Source organism: Meriones unguiculatus, chromosome 3 (genome assembly GCF_030254825.1).
Source record: "Meriones unguiculatus strain TT.TT164.6M chromosome 3, Bangor_MerUng_6.1, whole genome shotgun sequence".
Taxonomy (NCBI): Eukaryota; Metazoa; Chordata; class Mammalia; order Rodentia; family Muridae; genus Meriones; species Meriones unguiculatus.
Genome location: NC_083351.1, coordinates 103,432,859 through 103,454,866, shown reverse-complemented (window position 1 = coordinate 103,454,866; position 22,008 = coordinate 103,432,859). Strand labels below are relative to the sequence as shown.

Below are 22,008 nucleotides of genomic sequence, written 5' to 3'. Positions count from 1 at the left end.
CTTCCCTCTGTGATATTCAAGCCCCTTACTGGTAACTGGTGAGAAGGAAGGAGGGGAGAAGGGCCTGGAGTTATTCCAGGAAGAAACAAAGCAGGCTTGGAGACAAAGGGTACAAAAAGAACTGCCGCCTCTGCTAGGAACACCAATTAAAGCAGGATCCTGTCCTTGGCTTTAATCAGTGCCCCTGTGATAATGTGGCACTGCCACCTCTAGGGAGCAAGCGACCACAGGAAGCAATCAAGCAGCCTCTGCGTGGGGCTGGGGTAGAACATGACTAGACCAGGCACTGTGCTGCTTTTCTTTTCAGCTGCAGAGAGACAAAGAGAAAAACTCCTGCAATTTTCAGTTCCTATGTAACCCTAAGCACAGCACGTTCCTGTTTGCCATGACAGAGGTCTGAGATTCAACTGCAGTGCCACTGGGACCATCGGCTTAAGGAGATAGAAGAGAAAGGGAAATTGCTTTACAATGCATGCTTTGTGCGTCTCAAGCCTGAATCCTCAGTTTTCCTTCACTAGCTAAGAGTTTGTTTTTTACTACAGGATTAGCGCTAACTGTAAGATGTGATGCAGAAGCATTTTTAGTTGTGCTTCTGAGAGAGAAAAAAACAGTTGGCCAAATATTAAAAGCATCAATAAGAGAGATACTGATTTGCACACTGAAAGACTGGAGGAAGACACATCCAAACATTCTCACAGTCGCCTGTGAGGACTCTTGTCTGCTGCTCCCACGCCTGGGAGTTTTCCGGTTGTTACAGTTAGGCATCCTGATCTGTTCCCTCATATTTGCATGGGTTTAGGAGGAAACTGCAAAAAAAAAAAAAAAAAAAAAAAAAAAAATTTTAACTGGTGCATCTGTGCTGGGGCTGCCCAGTCCCCACCCCAATTCCTGCAGGCAGGAAGAGGAAATCGAAGCTCCCTGGACAAATTCCAAGGCTCATTACTCCAAGCTGCCTATGTTTATGGACTTGCTCACTCACCCCAGAGGCCAACACTGAGCACCTGGAAGAAATTCTTCAGAATGAAAAGCCATAAATCTGTGTTCTCCCTGAAGCCTAGTTGCTGCGGCATGCTTAGAAAAATACACCAAACAGAGAGATTGCAGCTCACCAGCAAGATGCCTGCCTGTCTAGAAAAATCAGTTCACTGTGGCCAGGGTTCCTTGCAAGGGGTGTTCCATGTCTGATTAGTAGTATCTACTTCAGGGAATTCTACATTCACTGCAAAATCAGCTATAACATGAAACAAAATTTCATAGCATTTTTCTTGGTTATAAAACCTTTCCTATGATGGTGAGAGAACAAAATTATTTTATAAATGTACATTGATTAAAACAATCAATAAACACATTTCAATGAGGATTCCAAAGAGCATAACAACCAACAGTGCAGGTGAGTGTGAGGGTGGGGTAGGGTGGGGTGGGGAGGGGGAGAGGTCCGATGTAATTGCAGACCTCCAACTAACAAAGACTCATCCAAGGTCACGGTTAAGTTGAGTAGGGATAAAACACTGGTTCTGGTTTCTACAGTCCTGCACTGCTCCCTGGTGCCCCATGCAATTACACCTACCACACTGTAAACCCTAAATGAGTTAGTGGTGTTCAAAGGGGAAAACACTGGAGAGAGAATTCAGGCTGCTCAGTGGTTTATGTGAAGTAGCCAGTCTCAAACAGCCAACACAGTACTCGGAGGAGGCTACGGTTTTTGTTTATTCACCCTGAAGTTACGAAGCTATGTGCTCCCACCCTTGAGAACAGACACAGAAGGACTTGAAATCAAATTTGGAATTCCAGAAAACACAGTGCTTCCTATGTGAGTCTGCTCAGTGCTATGAAGGACTCTCCCAGAGTCTCCTACGGGAGATATGCATAGACCTAACAGGGTATAGCTACTTCAGAATGAACCGACTCAATACCTCCACCATCTTATATGCAACAGGGTACTCTCGCTGCCTAAAAGACAATTTACAGGTTTTTTTTTTATTTGTTTAAGACAGTGCATAGCAAACCCCCAGCACAATGGAGCATTAGTGGGCACTAAGGCCCACCCCTAGCCAAGAGGCTATTCACAATTGATAGCTACGGGGAAAATCACTTCTCTTCAACGGAGTGACCCTAGGTGTATCTGTCGCACATGCATGGGTTTTTCTCTGTTTTGTTTTTGAGAGAAAGAACATAAAGTGGGTGGGCAGAGAAGTCTGGGGGGAGCTGGGGGAGGAAGAGGAAGAATGTGACCAAACTATACCATATGAAATTATCAAAGAAAAAAAAACATTAAAAAATATAAAAGCTGTCTACGCCAGGCTGGCACAGAACTCGAGACTTGGATCTTGGCCTCACTTTAACAAGTGTTTAAATTCTCCTGGCTATGGATATGTAAGGTGCCACACTGCAGCTTCAACAGTGAAATGCGCTTCTGTGCAGACGTGCCAAGCAGAATGGCCCCCTCGCCGCAGGATGCCACCCCACACTCTGTACTGGTACAGGCCTTTCCCCAAGCTTGATACCCAGATCGTTTGCAGCTGTATAAAATGGTTTGCGACCACTCTGGATATCTTGGCAGGCATAAAAATCTGCTTTGGAATTTATTTCCTGGCTACGAGTCCAAACCTTTTTTCCTGTTCAAGTCTGATGGATACATGTCCCTCTGTAATCAATGTAGAAGGAAGAACCACTGCATATTAAAATATCAGTCTGATACAATGTTGGGGAAGGTGTCTTGGCATTGCTGTAAAATTTTGGAAATGAGGAACAGCTGCCACCTCACCTCCCCCCCCCAGCTGAATGACTCAGGAAAGACAAACTGAACTTTCATTTCCTTTTATCCATCCTTTAGTGTGAAAAAGCATTTTCTTTTCTTTTTATAATTCTTTTTAAAATCAAGGTCAACTTAAAAAAATTGGTGGTGCCACTTTAAGAACACATCTTAGCTGGTCATAATGGCCCGCATGCCTTTAATCCCAGTACTTAGGAGGCAGAGGCAGATGGATTTCTGTGAGTTTGAGGCCAGCCTAGTCTACAAAGTGAGTCCAGGACAGCTAAGGCTACACAGTGAAACTCTATCTTAGAAAAAAAAGTCTCTCTTAAAATTTTTCCTATGAAAAAGTAAGTCTGATAATACCATGTAGTAAGAATTCTTAAAGGACCAGATTCTTCTGGGACTCAAAGGCCCCTGATGAGAAGATAATGTGATGTCTCAAGATCTATTACCCTTCTGTTCAAGTGCTGTTGAAATGCCTGAGGTGCTCAGTGTCGCTTCGGGGGGATGCTCTATCAGGATTCCTGCTTTCACATAAAGATGACAAAGTTCACAGAGATGAGGTAATTTGCACATGAGCCAGGGCTCCCTAGTGGTCCAGACTTTGCATCAGACTTTGACACTAACAATTTTTTTTTCCGCATCAGTTATTTTTAATCAAGTGAGCTCATGCCTCATCTACTTTCCTCTCCCATCACAGGAATGCCTACTGCCCAGTGTCCCTAATGGGCAGATCCAGGTCATAAATGTTCACATAGTTAGGATATCACCTCTTAAGAAAGACCACTCTGGGAGAATATAATTAATACAAGTATGATAAAAACAACTACCACTACCTGCCAGTGACAGCTTTGTGAATGAAAACCATGAATAAAGTTATGGAAAATCATGTTTACAGCAACAAATTTAACACACACACAGGATCAATACTTACCTCCTTAAAGGCCCATAAATCAAAGACAGCTCTGCTGTTTTCCAGGACCTCCCAAGGTCACTGGTGTAGGCAGTACCATTTCCCCCCATTCAGTTTCCCCTTTACCTATGGTTTGCCTCCTTCACTGGGGAACCCTCCACCCCAACTGATCCTTCTTCAGTCAAGGTTACAGTGAATGAGAAGGACCCAGAGAGCTGGGCAGCTCCCAAAGTGTGCGTGTAGACAGCTGCTAGAAGTGAGTACTGCCAGATATTGAAAGAGAACCAGGCCAGGACTGGAATTCTAGCAGAAACCCCCCCTGGCAGGTAGGAAGAGCTTCTGAGAAATCATTTGGTTAGATGCACAGTGTTGCCCAGTGCCAGAGGTGAGGACCAGAAGCCAGCCAACCCTGGCGTGTAGATGGGGAGAGTGTTATAGGCATGAGGCAGATCCAATTTCTCCCTTCCTTGACTTTTTGTATCTTTTCCTCAAACTAGAGCTTGTCTCAAGAGACCTTTGTAGAGATCACCTTTGCTTCTCTATCTTATGGACTAAGCCAGAACCTAGCTCACACATGCCCTTAATACAGACTGTGGAGGCTGGATAATTCATCATGCTACTTAACTTTATCTTACACACAGCAGTTCTTAAGAGAATCACAAAATCTAAACACCAGTGCTATGACACCGCTCTTTTTTTCCCCCCAGCTATTCTGAAAAAACCCCAGATTACATTAAAGCTGAAACAGACACAAAACCAGCTAAAGTCACAAGAAGGCAAACTGTAGTATAGATCACATTAGCTTGTTTCTGCGTAATTTCAGAGGGAAAAAAGACCATCAGGAGCAGAGCACAGACCTTAGACATGCCTCAGGGCATCTAAAGTCTGAGAAAAGTGCTGTTCTTGGTCTCTGGCCATATTTCTAGGGTCTCCCACAAGCCATTCCCACCCAGCCCAGCCCTTTTACAAGGCACTGGGCACAGAACAGGATTCTGTATCAGGCATGAAGCGTTTCTGCTGCCAAGCACACATCGACCATGCAAGCAGCCCCCGGAAGGAAGCAGGTAGAGAAAGCAATGCAGAATGAGCATTCACAGAGCCGTGTACCTAGGTCGAGGATCCAGTACTTGCAGGTGCCTGGCTGTCTGCCGCTGCAGTAGGCTGAGCCGACAGAAGAAATCGAGTCCAGTGTGTCAACTGGCTTAATTCCGTTTGGCATGGTGAGTGGGGGTCTCACGGTCCAGAGCCCGATCTACCTCTCCTCGGGAAACAGCCAGAGCTACTCACTCAGCAGTAAAGGCAGAGGCTGTGCAGCCCTGAGAGCAGCAGCCCATGGCTGGGACTGAGTATAGCTCTCGCCTGTTCCTCTCCTGCCTTCTGAGCACTGCCTAGCAGTTGGGGCTCACATGTGGGAATAGCCAGGCACAGACTACACTCTACCACACTGACTCTAATTGGAGCTCAAGGAAATTCTTCAGGCACCCTGGGAACCAGATGTCTCTCCTCTCCTGCGCTACCCAACACTGGATTTCCTTACTCGGTGAAATGTAAAGTGACAGATGTCCTCCCAGCCCTGGGATTTCTGGACAGCTTCACTGACTTGCGCTTTGTGTACATCTGGAGGGAGGTCCTCTCAGAGACCTATAACAAACAGGGCCTCCTGATGAGACTTGATAAAAAGGGATGTAATGTGGTCTGAGAGCCAACTGGTTACATCACTGGGCTGCAATGCTACACTCCACTTATTGAAAACAGCTTCATTCCTTCTTCCAGGAAGCAGTCAGACAAGAGAAAATAAATATCCTTATATGTGATGTGTAAAGGCATGCTTAGTAAATCACATATTAGGCTCTCATAATGTGTTCTTAGGAAACTGGGTATTTTCCCTCGCCTGTATAGCTGCCATTGACAGCTTCCAGTGGTTTCAAGGGGGAATATATCCTTTGAGTCATGTTGGACCCTTGCTCCTGCTGGCAAACGTGTGCCCTCCAGAACTGAGGGACCACTTTTGCTTTGGAATCACCTGGAATAATTTCTATGTTCTCATCTGGTGTGTATGAACTTTTGTTAGTGTTGTTTTGTTTGCCTGTGACTTTCCTGCATATGCTGCAAAATAAACTTTAAAAATTCTCAAAGAAAGAAAAGATGGAAACAGCATAGACTTCTGTAAAAAATTATATGACACATTCATAGTATGCAAAGAAAATGGTTTCAGAGACCAATGACTGAACAAAAGCTTCAACAAAATTTGGGCCTTTTGTATGTTTTTCATATTTTAATTTTATGGCTGGAATTTGGCATTTATAGACTCAAAATGAGCCTCATATTCTTAAAGAGAAAAAGCAAGATGCAAGGGTTGCTTTCCTTGTAATGATCCTGTGTATGATGGATCCAGATGGCATGCTTACACCAGAACCAAGGGAGCTGTGTAACCCACACAGAACACTTTTTATACAAGGGAAGGAAACTTTATTACCAAGTAAATAGCCCCGTCTGTTGGCAAAATAAACACTAAAAATTACAATCTACAGAAATCAAGTTAATTGACATTCTAAAGTTTCGTTTACCACCTTTATTACATGGCTTACTTTTTCCCTGTCTAAAAATACCAGCTGCCAACGACAGACTATTAATTAAAACTAGAGAAAGAGCTGTCAGGGCAGTGAATTACCTCATGTGCAAAAGTAAGTTCTCTATGAAGGAGGAACGGGCTGAAGCTTAAAAGTGCGTATAGTAATCTTGGCTTCAGAGGTATGGGAAATTTCCCCAGAGACTTATGTTTCCAAATCTCAAGCTCACATATGCTGGAAAGCTGCAGTACAGCAGGAGAGAGGGGTACCGGGTGCAGGGAGCCTTCTCATCTCATCTTCCTGGTATTGGGGGGAAGCCTGGAGCCACAGTGTTGCTTTGTAACTGGGCCGTTTACACAGTCAAGGGGCATACCTGGCAGAGGTTCCAGTGACCCTGAATCTACTAGACGGGGAAGTAGGGCTAGCAGAAATGTGAAGGTCAGCAAATAGGAGGCACAGAAGAACTCAGAGAGGCTGGAGTTCCAACCAACAGACAAAGCACCTAGAGGCAAGAACGCTAGGGCTCCTTATTTCTTCAGGGTCATGGAGGGAGGACCATGACTCTTGTGAGAACTGGAGTACATTCAGCTTAGGACCCACAGTTTGTAAATGGGGAGAAAGGGAGTGAGTTGGCAAGAGGGAGAGAGGGAGGACAAGAAGGAAGCAGGGAGAGAATGTATATACAGATGTGGGTGCCCTGAGAGGCCAGCAGTGTTAGAGGTGGCCATGTGGGGTAAACAGGAAAGGTACTGGAGGCCACTGAGAGCTGAGAACTTCTGTTACAGTGTTGGGTCCATTCTCATTGTGTACTCGAGAACCTGTCTACACCGAATCATCAGCCAGCCATGGAGTAAGGTTGGACTCTAGATGACCAGGGACTAGCAAATGGTTGGGGGTGGGGAGATCACTTTAGAACAGATAGAGGTGGCATCTGCAAAAAAGGAAAACAGATGAAGTGAGTCAGCTTAGATACTAAGCACTGGGCAGAGAAACAGGGATGCTACGCAGAAATCACAAGGAACACTTAAAGAAAGAAAAATGTTTGGGGGTATTTTTGTTTTTGACATTTTGGTTTTACGGCTAGGTATATGATTTAATATGTTGCAAAGAAAATAGAAGATCACTCTTTAAGGTAGTGTTATAAAGACATACTGTTTGTTCATAAGGACCAAATGCAAGGAACAGGTACGGATATAAACACAATGGGTCTCTGACTTAGAACATTATGTATGTCAGGATTTGGGGACTAAGTTTATGATGGTGTGAAAGCACTGGTAATGCCTGTGCAAAAAACCTTGCAGCTCAGCGGTCAGTGAATTACATAAGACATAAAACAGCCACTATGTTACATGATTAGACTAACTGCAGGCTAATGGAAGTAGTTTGGGTGTGTTTCAGGCAAGCTATGGGTAATGAGATGTTCAGTAGGCTAAGTATATTAAACGCACTTTCAATTTTCAATACTTTGAACTTGTAAAGGGTTTACTGGGAGATGATATTCATATATTTACTGGTTATTGGGTCATAAATGCCATAACTTGAGTAGCATATCCAAGAAAACTGAGTTTCAACTCTTGGGATCATGGTTATATTTCACACAAACCCTAAATAAGTAATTATAATCTACAAGGACTGCAAATGTTATAGGCTAACCTGAACCCCTCCAAATTAACACAGGAGAGTCATAACCTCCAGTACCCTCGAATAGGACTGTGTTTTGAGACAGAGTTCAAAAGGCAATTAGGTTAAGATGGAGTCCTAAGGATCTGCCCATGGTAGCTCATGCTTGTAATACTGTCCTTGGGAAGCTGAGACAGAAAGATTGCCACAAGTTCAAGGCTAGCCTGGACTACATAGTGAGTTTCAGGATAGCCTATAAGGTAAGACCCCAGCTAAACAAACAAACCAAACAAAAAACAAGAACACAAGAAGTCATCAGGCTGAACTCTAAGTCAATGGCTTGCATCTTTATAGACCATGTCCTCACAGTAACCACAGGTGACAGTCAATGACAGGTCTAGGAAGAAACCAACCCTGTCAACACCTTCATCCCGAAGCTTGAGCCTCCAGAAATACATGTTTTGCAATAAGGTAATTTCTGTAATTTCAATCAGTTGGCGCATGCTGTTCTGCCAGGGAGTTCTAGCCAACTAAGAAGAAGGTGAGGTGTGTACATCTATGTGCCCAGAGTGGAGCACATGAGCACACACTCAAGTGGAAAGGGAAGGACAGACCAAGCAGACCCAGGACACTGCAAGCCCACACCAAGCCAGAAGCACGGGCAGAGGCCTGTTTCTCACAGAAGAATGGGTTAGTGCTTCTAAACCGACTGGTGAGATGCAGGGTATATATTCTACCTACAAAAATATTCCACCAGGAGACCACGCAAGTTTAACTCTAGTTGAATGAATGTGGATAATGGGACCCAGGTATCTTACTGTCAAAGAGAGAAGTTACATATAAGAAAAGGAGGAAGGCTACACAGCCTTACCAGACAGCTACAGTTGGTGGCTTTAATGTGGTATGAACAGAGAGGAAAAGGAGGGGGAAGAAAACAATCAAGGCAGGAATTAGGGAACCTTGCTGCGAAGACCTCAGATAATGGCTCCCTCCAGCTTGCACATCTCAGTGTCTAAGCCTCCTGCAGTAGAAGGAACCGGGTTCCTATGAAAATGGGTGGTTTCAAGATGGTGGCCTCACAAGTACATACTTCTTGCCCGTGATTGGAAACAGCTCCCAGAGGGGTTCCTAGTGACCAACGTGGGAATTCTTTCAGAAAATGGGAAAGTCCTGACAAAGTAAAAAAATATCAAAAAACTGAGTAACAGATAACTAAATGAATGTGATAAGGGACAGCTTTTCCTTACAGAAAAATTACACTTGATAAGTTTAGAAGGAAGGAGAAAAAAGACAGTGCTACTCGCCTAGCATGATATGAATAACGGCTGGAGGCAGAACTACTGACGGGTGCCAAAAACAGCAGAAAAGCACCAGGAGAAAGAATATTTGCATAGTTTATAACATGTGGCACTGATTAATAACCATCAGGAAACCAGTAACTGGGGTGGGGAGGCACTTTAAGCAGTGCTGAAGGCCAGCTCGCAGCAAGGCTCAGCAGACCTCTCCTGAGGTCCCTGTTTCAGTACTGCTCCTGCCCAAACGGTCCAGATACATAACCCTGAAAAAAACATCAAGTAAACTCAAAGTGGGGCATCCTACAACATAAAGAGCCAGTAAGGCTCGGCCGTCACTTTTGAGTTAGGATGTGTTATGCTTTGTGTTGTCTGCTGTTATGTAGACTACTGAGGGCACCCAGAAGGTAGAGTTCTATTTCTTCAGCTGTCTTAAAAACCTCATAATATTTCAATTAAAAGTTAAAAACAAGTATGCTAGTGCAAGCAGCTAAAGAAACAGAAACATGAAAGAGTTACCAAAAAAGGCAGGCGAGGTCACAGTCTGTCTATTTTCAGGGGTCCTCAAACCCTACTTATTAGGTGCACATGGTCCTGGGATGAGGGTGCTGGGCCTGTGGAGCGACACATTTCCTTGTGCCATTTCTGTGGCCCCCATTCTTTCCCGGTGTTTCCGCTCTGCACAATATGCCCAGTGCTGCCCTGAAGCACAGCTGTGGCTCCCGATGCCATCTCTCAGGTTCCAGGCACAAAGATACTCCTGTCCTGGGGAGCTTGCTCCCAGTTTCTTTTCCCCAAGATAATACTCCTGCCCTGGGGGCTGGAATGACAGAACCGCCACTTCTTAGGGCCCCATTCACATGTGAGTTCCCACTGCTTTCTGAGCAGTAGTCAGTCTACAAAAGCACCTTTATGAGGCATTCAAACCCAGCAACAGAGAGCCAAAAACACCAGATAGGCTCCTTTTCATTGCTCTATTTACTATCTTTTCAGAGAAGATGTGAGTTTTCCTTTCTTCGACAAAACATTCAGACTCTCCTTTTATGTTAAGTCATTCTGTGACATTCTCTGATGCCTCAGCATGGTATGTTCTTTGCAGAACTGCAAGATGACAGATAGTCTCTAAAAATACAAAGAACAGTGACCCCTCTCCCCTCCCCACCCTCAAAATATCAGAGCAATGAAGCTAGTCCTGAAAAAAACAAGTAGTACTTCTGATACCTCAATTGTGTGACATTTCAGAGTGTGAGGCATATGTCTGCACACTGTAGGGAAAGTACCTGCAGTTGAATCCCCTAGGTCTTTCAAAGAATAGGATAGGAGACTATGCAGTGAGGTTTCAGAACATGGCAGGCCCTCTAACTCTCCCATGAAGGATGCTAAGGAAAAGCATGGCTTCCACTCATGATGCAATCTTCTAGTCACACACTCCAGAATGGCCTGTGAATAGATCCTATGATTCACTAGGACAGGAAAGCAAAAGTGTAAAGGGAAGAGAAGCATTTCCCATAAGGGCTTTCTTTAGGTAGTGTCAGGCTTTTAGAACAGTCATGCTATAATTCAAATAACTGATCCTTTCTGGGAGGTTGTAGAAAGGCCCCACCTTTCAGGAGCAAAGCCCCAGGGGGCGGGGTGAGTTTAGGGTATAGTGGCCTCCTACACCAGCTTCTGGAATCAGCTTTGGGCATCAGATTTTTGCCTACAAAGGCTTCAGCTGCCTCCTTGGATTAAAGCTTTGTTGTAATGGTCCATCAGGGAGATGCTTCCTGCTCCTAAAAACCCATCTTATATCAAGGGCTAAGCTTGTTTATGTTAGTTAACTTCTCTGTGCTTCTATTTCACACACACACGCACACACACACACACACACAGAGCCATAGAGAGGTTATTCTTGAGGGTGAAATGTAAAAATAGCTGTGCAATGCTGTCGTTTTAAATCCTCAGTTTGTCTGGTCTATCTTTACTGTTTCTTCTCTTCCTCCTCTTCCTCCTTCTTCTTCATAGCCTTGGCTATTCTAGACTTCCTTTGTAGATCACGCTGGCCTTGAACTCACAGAGATCTGCCTGCTTCTTCCTCCGAGTGTTGGGATTACAGATGTGAGCCATCACGCCCAGTACTGTTAAGACTCCAACTTTTCTAAGATTCCAACTTTCCATAGGTTGAAATGTACCTCTCCCCAAACTCTTATGCTCAAGTTATTAAACAATATACCTCAGAAGAACTTAGTCTCCAAGAGGATCAAAACAAGGCACATACATAGACTGCCCTATGTCCAGTTTGATAGCATTCTAACAATAACGTTTAGACATGGACATGGTAAGGGTGCACACAAAGCAGTGTAGGCTGCTTGCCTGTAAGCCAAAGCCTGAGGCGCCAGCATGCTGACCACTTATCTTAGACTCTGGCCTTTAGAGTTGGCTTTCTAGGGAACCATGGCAGTTTAGTAGATGAACAAACACTCTCCTCTCCTGACAAGTGTGTACTCTGTAACAGACACATTCTCTTGGGGCTGGAGTGCGCTACAGTCACTTGTCCCTGAGCAAATGTGGAAGCTCACGTGTCTACCCGGCCTGAGGCAAACTTTTCATACAGTACAAAAGCATATACTCAGTCTATTTCTACAGTACTATTTGCCCCATGGATAAGCCTCTTTCCCATTTAACTTATACTTTCTCTTTTAACTTATACTCCTGGTATTTTGTTAGCAAATATAAATGAATTTGTATCCACCCCATTCCCGATATCCAGGACTTCTCTGTAGCTTGACTCCATGTCTGTTCCTGTCTTTTTCATGACGGTGTAATGCTCCAAGCACACACAAGCCCAGTTCATTGAGTACTGAGACTCACGGGGGACCTCTAGAGCATGGGTAACTGCGTGTAGATCACTGGATTCATGGAAACATATATTTATAGAAGTACAGAAAGAGAATTGATGGGCTACAACCTGAGAGCCACTCCATGGGAGACAGCCAACCCCTGATACTACTGATGATGCTCCACTGTATTTACAGATGGTAACCCAGCATGGCTGTCCTTGGAGGGGTTCTGCCCAGCAACTGATGGAAACAGAAACTGAGACTCACAGCCAAACAATGTTTAGAGCAAAAAGAGTCCTATAGAAGAGTGACGGAAGGATAGAAGGGCCCAGAGGGGAAAGGATCTCTACAAGACCAATAGTCCCAACTAGCCTGGGCCCAGAGGAGTTTGCAGAGACTGAAGCACCAACCAAGGACTAGGCATGGACTAGACCTAGACCCTCTACAGAAATATACCCAATGGGCAGCTTAGCCTCCATGTAGGTCCCCTAAAAAGGGGACAGGGGGTTGTCTCTGACATGGTCTCTGCTGCATGATTTTAATCACTTCCCCCTTGGCCTTGCCAAGATACTGTGAAAGAGAAAGTGCACAGTCCTGGTGTGACTGGATATGCTGGGGTGGGCTGACTCCCCTTTTCTGACAGGCGGGGGAGGGGAATAATGGGACAAAGACAGATGGGAAGGACTGGGAGGAGAGAAGGGAGGGTGCTAAGATTGAGATGTAAAGAGAATAATTAAAAAAAAAAATAAAAGAGAATTGATGGGTAAAGGGAAAAGAAAATTTTTGAGAAAAACACGTGAATGAGTCATAAGCAAGTATGAATCTCAATAAAACTTGCCATGCAGTGATGTTTGCCTAAATATAATTTTTACTGCCAAGATCCATAGAATGTGATGTGTACTAAGCCTCTGGAATTCGCTCCTTCCATTTTACCAACCTGGTTGGGAGGGGGAGACACACAATTCCTTTGGACTGAATCATGAGTCTGTCCTTATCTTTGTCTGTCAGGGAGACTCTTGATAAAAATTTTCCTGAGAAGGCATACGTATGGAAATATTTATGTTAACCTCCCCAAAATGTTTACATCTTTATTGTACTTTAATGGAGGAGGTGTAAATTGGGCGTCTCCCATACAGAGTAAGCGGCAGTTTAGAGTGGAGATGTTGTGCCTGCTTTCAGTGTGTGCAGAAAATGAGCTTTTTGGACCTCTTCTTCCAAACTGAACAACGTTATGAATCTTCCTAAGTTATGAGTCTTCATGACTTATGAATCAAACCACTTTGTCACATATGGGAAACTTGTCAGACATCTCTTCTGTGACCTCAACACCCTCCTGTCTCCTTTGGAGTCTTAGCTTTCTGCACAGTTCAGTTCCTTATGCCTAATATTTCACAATGAATTTTGAAAATACAATGTAAAGCGTCCTCCCACATACACCTTCTGTGTCTGCTGATGGATTTTGGAGGGAACCTAAGAGTTATAGAAAGCTGGGTTTAAAGCACAGACTTCTGCCCTCTCCTCCTCTTGTGCTCCGGGTGGACTCCAGCGGATCTGTGTGGGAGTCTAAGAAGTCTTTTCACACTGTGGGCTGACAGGTCATGCTGTGTGCTGAGTAGCTTCAGAGTGGGCTGACAACAGATTTTGGGACACTCCAGGAAGCATGGCCACTCCACACTGCTGACTACTCAAGGTCATGATTTTTCTAAAACTTTCAAAGGAAGCACAGGACAAGGACAGCAGGTGTTGACTATTTGAAGGGCTTTTCAAACATGCTCATTCTCATATACACTGTGAGCATTTTTTATGTCTGGAAAGAGCCCTGTGCATGCCTACTCCTCTCCTTTTCCACGAATGTAGAACTTTTAGTTCATGGTTTTGTTCTCAGATGTAGGTTCCTTTTCTTATTCCAAAAAATTCGGCGGTGCCAGCTGCAGTACCTTCTTCACGTCTGTCAGGTTAGTGTGTGCACCTACAGCCTGCCCTATCAGGGAAGTTACTCTAGGACCTCGACCACAGTACCACGTCACACCTTTCTGAACACAGGGCACATGGTCCAGTCTGTCAGGCCCACATCCTGAGGCCTGAGAATCATTTACCAAGGACCCTCGGGGCCGTGACCAGCTAAGCTGCACCAGGAATCTACATGAGGGACAGAGGGATGGGTTTCCTCTATGCAGCTGCAGTCCCCTGACCCATCTTAAAGAGAAAGCATACTGAACGTGGAGAGCGTCCATCAAACACACCCTCTGATCTTGACAGCACTAGGAAGTAAGCACTTAAGGAAGAAGCCCTCATGACTGGTTAACTGTACTCTGGTGTCTATGTAATGTCAGAAATGGGGCGTTGTTCAAGTCTATCTTGTGGAGACTGAGAGGTAGGAGTTGGTCTAAAGGTCCAGCTCTGGCCATAGCCCTATTGTCCTGTTGCACATTCCCTGACATGCTTGCCCACCACAGTTTCTATTTGTTTTTCCTAATTCAGCATCATAACATAATTAACTTACTTCCTTCCTTCCTTCCTTCCTTCCTTCCTTCCTTCCTTCCTTCCTTCCCTCTCTCTCTCCTTCTTTGACGGTATTGTTAGGTAGGCCAGGCTGGCCTTGAACTCATGATCCTACCTCCATCTCCTGAGTGCTAGAATTACTGGCGTGCTTTGCTGTGCCCAGCAAGCCATGGCCGTTTACAGCAGGTGTGGGAAGACAGTTTCTCACTCACTGTTTATGCCTTAGTAACATCTATAATTTTGTGATGACCTAATATGGATACTGTCAATGCGTGCTCCCGGACTGTTCCTGTTTTGAGAAGTACTTGAAGGTAAAGATGCAATGGGAAACTGCTCCCAATATGAGGCACTCTGTAGAATAATAGCTGCTTGTGTAGCTCCATAATTACATGCTCTGCAGAAAGCACTTCTTAATCACGGGCCTGGGATTGATTACTCAGTCTTGGATATGCAGTGCTCAGGAGGGGGACAAGGTTTTTAATTCTCAGTGCGACTCCATGTTCTTTAGTTTTTCTTCCCACAGGGATTTACATTAGCAGCTGTTCAAACAGAATAAAATAGCTCTTTCCAAGTGAATTAAAAGCCACACACAGATCTTCCATTATATGTATTTTTAAGAATATGTGGGCAGGTATGGGTTTGAAGTGAGTTAGTGAACCTGGGGTGCTCTCTGGTGGCAGTGACCATGTCGTATGACGCAAATGCATAAACACACTGGAATGGCTTGTCAATGCAATGCCTCTAAAGACTTTCATACCCTACACTTTTTGGAACTGCTTTAGGTCATTTAAAAGTCATGAGTTATTTCAGTCTCATCTGAGATTGGAAGCTTATGAGTTACATGCTGGGCAAGTGAATGGAAGCAAATGGGGACAAGCCTGAGGATCAGATCGGGGTATTGATGGCCACGGGTACCCGTCCTTGTTTGAGGGGCTGCTTCTACAATGATGTTTGGAACTGGGTCTGTGCCATAAGTTATACTTAGGTCAGAGCAGGCTCCAAAACTGAATCTGTACTGGGTGTTCATGTGCAGCCTGGACTGGCTACTGCGGTCCTTGCTAATGAAACCTACATCTTGAATCTGCCATCCAAGTAGAAGTGAAGGGCCAGGCCAGAGCTCTGTGAGTGTGGCTAGTCTTTCTCAGCCATCTATACGTGACCAGAGGGCTGAGGTTTTCCTGAGGAGTAGGGATGTGGTTTGGATGGGGGTACAGTAGTCTTTGCTATTCTTGTTCTCCAAGGGAAAAGCACTTTGGCATACCCTCTGTTTTGGGGTCAGCTGGGAGTGTTCATGCCTGAGTGTAAACATACCTGGTAACCATATGTAGACCTCAGGGAAGGTCTTGTCCCTTGCTCTCATCTGTAAAATGGGAGTGTTCGTATGGGGGTAAAGAGGAAACCTGGCCTCATCCTAAATCCACAGGGTAGAGAAGAGAACACAGGTCATCAGGCACTGCCATGACCTCACCTGTCCAGACAGTAGGGAGGCCGTGGACAGAGGTGAGCTGAGGAAAGTAGCCATGGAGGGAGGATAAGCCCTAGACACACTATAATTTGTACCCCAGTAGAGACACACCCTTATTTCATATTGACAAAGTGGTTCTGCATGTGGTCAGGATCAGAATCAGCTGAGGAGCTCACAGGCCCCAGCATGAGGCCTCGGCCATCCAGCTCAAGAAATTACAAGTCACTTTAGGAGTAGCCCTTGGCAGAACAGTATTTATTTCTTTGAATTTCCAGTGATGGCCCTAGTAAATAAATGTATAAAGTGTATAACGGTGATGTTAAAAAGAAAGAGCAGAAGTCGACAGTGGAATTAGAACTGAAGTGTTCCTGCTTTTGTCATCACCACCCTGCTGAGTCTTTACTCCAGGTGTACTGGGGAATCCTTACCACTCTGTTTCCCACACAATGTGTCCATTTTCCTTGTCTATGGCTACTTTTCAGTGAGGGTAGATACTGAGTTTCTCTGCTCTTCTTTATCACCCACTGTTTGTTTGTAGTTCTGTCTGCTATAATTTTTATAAGCTGGATACACACAGCCATCACTCACTAAACTATGTTTAAAGGTCTTCCACTGAGTTGCCCTAACAGGTCCTGTGTCTTCAGTCATCACTGGAGCTTCGAGACCTAGGGTACTTCTTTCCAGGTTGCCCGGATGTGGTGAAATGCCTGTGAGCTAGATCAAGGTTTGTTTTGTCTGGCCTCCCTTCCACATAATCACTTGATGAATGGCTTTCATCTTTAGGCTTTTCCAAAAGGCTTTTTGATTGGTGAGACGAGACCAGCAGTGATGTTTGGGGCTGGGCTGGAGAAGGCTGCACCATGACGACAGTGTGTGTCCTCATGTCCACTGTGTGTGAACACATTTATGTTGGAAATATAAAGGTCTGTAGGACATGTTAGGGGACTGGAAAAAGTTTTTATTCTATAATCAACAGAAAGCTACTGAAGTGTCAAGAAGAGCTGTGTGATGGTATCTGTATATAAGGTAAACAGGTGGGATGGGCAAGGAGCAGCTAGGCTGGAGGATCAGGGAAGAGGTAATGGCAGAGATGGAGAAAAGAAATGTATGTGAAATATACTGTTGACACCAAACCAACAAGACAGACAGGACATTCACAGAATGTTGAGGATGGGATTAATGTACCTCTCTGTTCATTCCTGCTATCTTAAAATGGAGTATTTAAAGACAGCACAAGTCCATGATCATGGTGATGGCAGACTCATTGTTTGGTAAGGACCTGTTCCTCAGAGATGACGCCTGTGTTCTCATCTGGTGAAAGAGCAAAGGGTTCCTAGGGCTTCTTCATAAGGACACTGACTCTGCTCATGACAGCCCTGCCCTGGTGCTCCTTCTGTTGGTACCAACACAATGGGGATTAGATTTCAACACACGCCTTGAGGAAAGACACTGTTCAGCAGCGTGAGGTCCAGTAATTCCATTTCTGGTTGCACACCCTCAATCCCCACAGTGGAGACTCGAAGAGGTGCCTGCATGGCCTTGTGGACAGCAAGTGTCCGTCAAAGTGATGGATACATGCAGAAAAGAAGATCAGCCATAAGGAAGGATATTCAGAAACATGATGGAAGAGGACAAATCCAAAGACATTATACTAAATAAAGTAAGCCAGTCCTCCTCAAACAGAAAGTAACAAGTGGTTGCCATGATGTGGCAAGAAGGGCAAATGGTTTCGGGTACCTGAGGGGTGCAGCGAATCAGGTGTGTAAGATGATGGGGGATAGATGCTGGCAAAGGCACAGGATTGTGAAGACACAATAGAGAAACGCAAACTCACAAATAAATACATGCCATGTCATTTACTACAGATCATTGAGGACATACGAAGGCAGCTGCAGGCATGTGGCCATGTTACTAGTTAGCAACATGGAGTGGGAACTTGGGCAGTTTAGGTTTGAAAAGGTGGCAGGGCAAACAACAAACAAGTGAAATCATCGGCTGAGGAGAGACTGGAGAAGCAAACCTCAGCTGAGGCTTAGAGAGAGAAGAGATGTGGTCCAGGCTGAGCCCAGAGGAAAAGTACATTTTGAGCAACTACAAAGACAAGGAGGCTTCCTTCCTTTTAATCTGGATTAAACAGAGGGCTATCTGTGGGTGAGGATCCTGTGCTTTCTTGCCCATGTGGACCTACCCATGCCTCCACAGGTTTTGTGGTTAAGCCAAAAGCCAGAGACAGTCCTTTTTGGTATATGATTTGCTGTGGTATTGGGTAAATACTGAGTTACAGTCACTGGTTTCAGGCCTCAGTCACCAGACAAGAGGTTTTCTTTCCTTTGTTTGTACTCCTTATTTTTCTCATCCAAAGGAGGAGGGAAAAAAAGCTATAATTATAAACACCTTAAAAGACATAGCTAAGTAGGTGTTTTTTCTTTTTTTCTTTTCTAGACACATCAAAGCACTAGCAAAAGCCCACCTGTCATCTCATTATGGGTTGGCATACGGAGATTATGTAAGCTTTGAATTGGCTTTATTAAAAAAAAAAAAAAAAACAACTTTCTAAGGAACAGAAACTGATGATGGCAATTGCTGGTAAGAATGTTGAGACCCAGCCTACAGATGTGAAATCAACAGTCAGAGAGGTGATCAGAAACCTGGGCCCCTGGCAGGAGGAGGCAGCTGTGAGCACTCCCCACTGAAGGCACAACCACAAGGCCACAATCAGCACCAGGGAGGCTCTCAAAGCCCTGCTTTGTTGAAACGGTCAGGTAGAGGACAATTCGGCTTGTTCTAACACGTCATATTGTGTGGCAGTGGGCTGTGAAGGCAAGAGGGACAACAGGGGTCCATGCTGGGGTATGGGCTATCCAGGTGGTCTTCCAGATGCAGTGAACTGGTGAGCACCATGAAAGGGCTTGCCAAGACTATTCCGAGGCAAATTCACATTTTATCAGGGTACAACAATAAAACACACAATTAATAGTATCAGCCTCCCCGCTCTGGCCTGCAGACACCCAGCTGGTAGGCAGTCAGTGACGGTAGCACCCCTTTCTGAGGGGCACAGACAACACTGTGTTTTCTTGAACATCCTCAACTGTGCCAACCTCGCCTTGGAGCACTGCAGCCAGAGCGACCCTCCCACAGCCTGGAATGTACCAGAGCCTTCTTGGTTATGAAAACAAAGAAGTGCTTCCAGGGGCTGGCCTGTAACCCCAGGTACTCAATAAACTGAGGCAGGGAGATGGCCTGCCTAGGTTCAAGAGTAAAGCTGAATAAGTTGAAAGATGGCAGGGCAGGGAGACAGAGAGAGAGGGGGGCACTGTCCCTATCTCAAAATAAGAAGCAAAACAGAGCCCTGGGGTACAGCTGGTGGTAGAGCATTTGCCTAGCACTCACCAGGCCTAGATTCAATCCTAAGTACCACATAAGATGAATGTAAGTACAGGAATACCAGCAGCCCACACGGAGCTATCATAAGGTAAAGAGGACGTTCTGAAATGGTCATAGGAAATACAGACATTTTTGATAGTCCTGTTTACTTCTGTGACTTGGTAAATACAAGCTTTACAGGTTGTGACACTGGGAAGGAAACAACACTTGGCTTTACTGGAGTTTAGCAGAGATTACCTGACAGCTACTTCCAGCCAGTCAAAGACTGTTCCCAAGTGAATAGGGCTACTGGTGGTTCTCAGTGTGAGATGTACCTTGTGCGTGCTGGGAGCTAAGGCATGGCCCCCTGCAGTGAGGCCAGCCCCAGATTCTGAAGTCAGAGCAGATGGCACCGACCACAGACAGAGAAGACTGGTCAAGTGTGGATTTCCTGAAGCCACATTCTATTTTAGGGCAGGCACTGTCTGTCTGCTGCGTCGGTGACTAAGATGCTGTGAGGGAGAGGACTGGCAGCCAGACCAGGGTAGCGCTGACACCCCAGGCAATCTGTCTGCCTGCAGAGGGTAGCAGAAACGCAATCTTCTAAAATGATCTCCCACACACAAGTGAAAGCTCTCTCTGTGGAGTGATGTTCATGTCAAAGTCATTTCAGACTCAAACATCTTAAAATGTATGACTCAGTTTCTTTTTAAGTTGATTTTATGCATCTTTATCCTCCTGAATCACCACACAGACTCGTATGTCTTGAGATAGGACACCTGGCCCTCACGAATCCCAAGCATTCGCCCTGTCCAACACAGTCCCAGGGCTAGCCAAGCTCAGGGCCACAAAGAGAGCTTGTGCTTCTCCCACAGTCAATGTGGAGACCTCCCCAGCTGATATGGGCAAGCTCATGGGGACCCTTGAAGCAGATGATTCTTCATAAACAACTAGATAGTTAACCTAAGTCACCATAGATTCAGGCACTTAAAGTGTATCGAAATTTAGGCTGTTTGGACAGGAAGTTATTAAAAAAAAAAAAAGCTTCCAAGACAGAACTAGAAAACAGCGTTCTTCTTCTCCTGCCCTGGAAGGGCAGAGTGCTATGACTTAGACCACTAAGAAACTACCTTTAGGGATAACTGACAGAGATACAGATACATAATAGTAGTAGTATCTTCACGCTCAGGAGTTTTGTGGGGTGGAGCACAAAAGCCAGCTTACATATCTGATGTTACCAAAGGGGTCTGACCAGCCACAGAATGATGGAGCGGAGTTCTATGAGAAAGCTCTGGCTCCTGGCTCCCCTCTCTCACTGCTGTACCCAGAGTTCTTAAAGTGAGATACAGCAGGGAAAAGGCGGGAACACACACATGGGACAGTAGGTGCCAGCAGCCTAGTACACACTAACATTTCAGCAATTGCAGCGGCACGAGTCCTTCTCTCCACACACAGGTAAGAGGACGGGCTATGGGTTGGCCGGAGGCAAATCAAGGGACTGTGCTTCCCAAGATGCAGAGGCCTCTGGAGAAACATGCATCCTTCCTGGGCATCATTTTTACTTCCTACTCCTTTGTTGCCTGGACCTCCTGACAATGGCCTCTGCTGTGCTAGACAAAGATGCCAGTCAAGGCTAGACACCAACTGGGTTTGACCTCAACAGGATTCTTTGTCAGAGGCCTGCTGAAAACCCTGAAGGTGGTGTTTCCTCTCCAGATCTACTGCTCTGTTGCTGCCCAAGGCCTGATACTGAGGGAGCAGACAGACAGACAGTCTTCAGTTCTCTTCTGAGAAAATTCAAACAAATGAGAAAAGGAGAAACCTGAAGACTGTTATCCATCCACTGTGCTCACAGCAGCTATGGTTGTAAAGGGTGGGGGACTAGAGTGCTATGGACATCACAGAAGTTATTCAACTAGAAAAAAAAAAAAACAGCTACTTCCAAGCAAGCAAGATTCACTGGAAGCTTTCAGAGCAAAGGCAATGAGCTGGGTATGGAGGAGTTCTTCCCCGCAGCTAAGCTGCAATTGTGGCACCAGGATGAAAAGAACACATGGCAGGAGATACACATACAAATGCAACCTTTCAGTGCAAGAGCTATATGCAGCATGTTCAAGTCCACCAGGCTCCTCAGGGGGCACAGAGAAACTTTATTTCCAATCCAAACTTAAGGACTAAAATGGCCCAGGCAACACTGAACTAGCCAGGAAGAGTACAGTTCAGTGCTGGGGGACTTCTCCTGACCCCCAACTCCAGGTCACAGAAGGGCCCACACTGCTCTAAACTACCAAGTCTCTAGAGATGGAAAGCGATACCCAGCTTTCTCTTAGTCCCATTCATCCTGTTTCTCACTAGGCGGCAGTGAGTTCACATGCAGGGCCATGGGGACGCAGTGTGGCTATAAGGAGTGAGCTGGGCTACCTGGAAGCTGTGTTCTGTGCAGCTTCATTCAGATCAAGGGAATTAAGCCATGGCAGCTAGAGGATGGTACCAAACTGTTAGGATGAATGTGAGGAGGGTGTGGATGGCAAGCATGGAAAGCTGCAGAATAGTCCATGATTGCTAGAAAAGTAACTGAATATGGCAGAATAGAGTGATGTTCTCTCAGAAAGATAATCAGCTATGTCCCCCAAAGCTCAAAGAACTACTCACTGGGTCACCCTGCCCTGTGCACCATGGGTGAGCTGCACATTAGTGCTTCCTCACAGA

General features: G+C 45.3%; 1 protein-coding gene across 5 annotated transcripts in view; it reads right to left on the bottom strand.

The window, feature by feature from the left end:
• The window catches only part of Trio (trio Rho guanine nucleotide exchange factor), a 288,270-nt gene that overhangs the window by 50,761 nt on the left and 215,501 nt on the right, over positions 1–22,008 (bottom strand). The gene's annotated exons all lie outside the window — the stretch shown is intronic.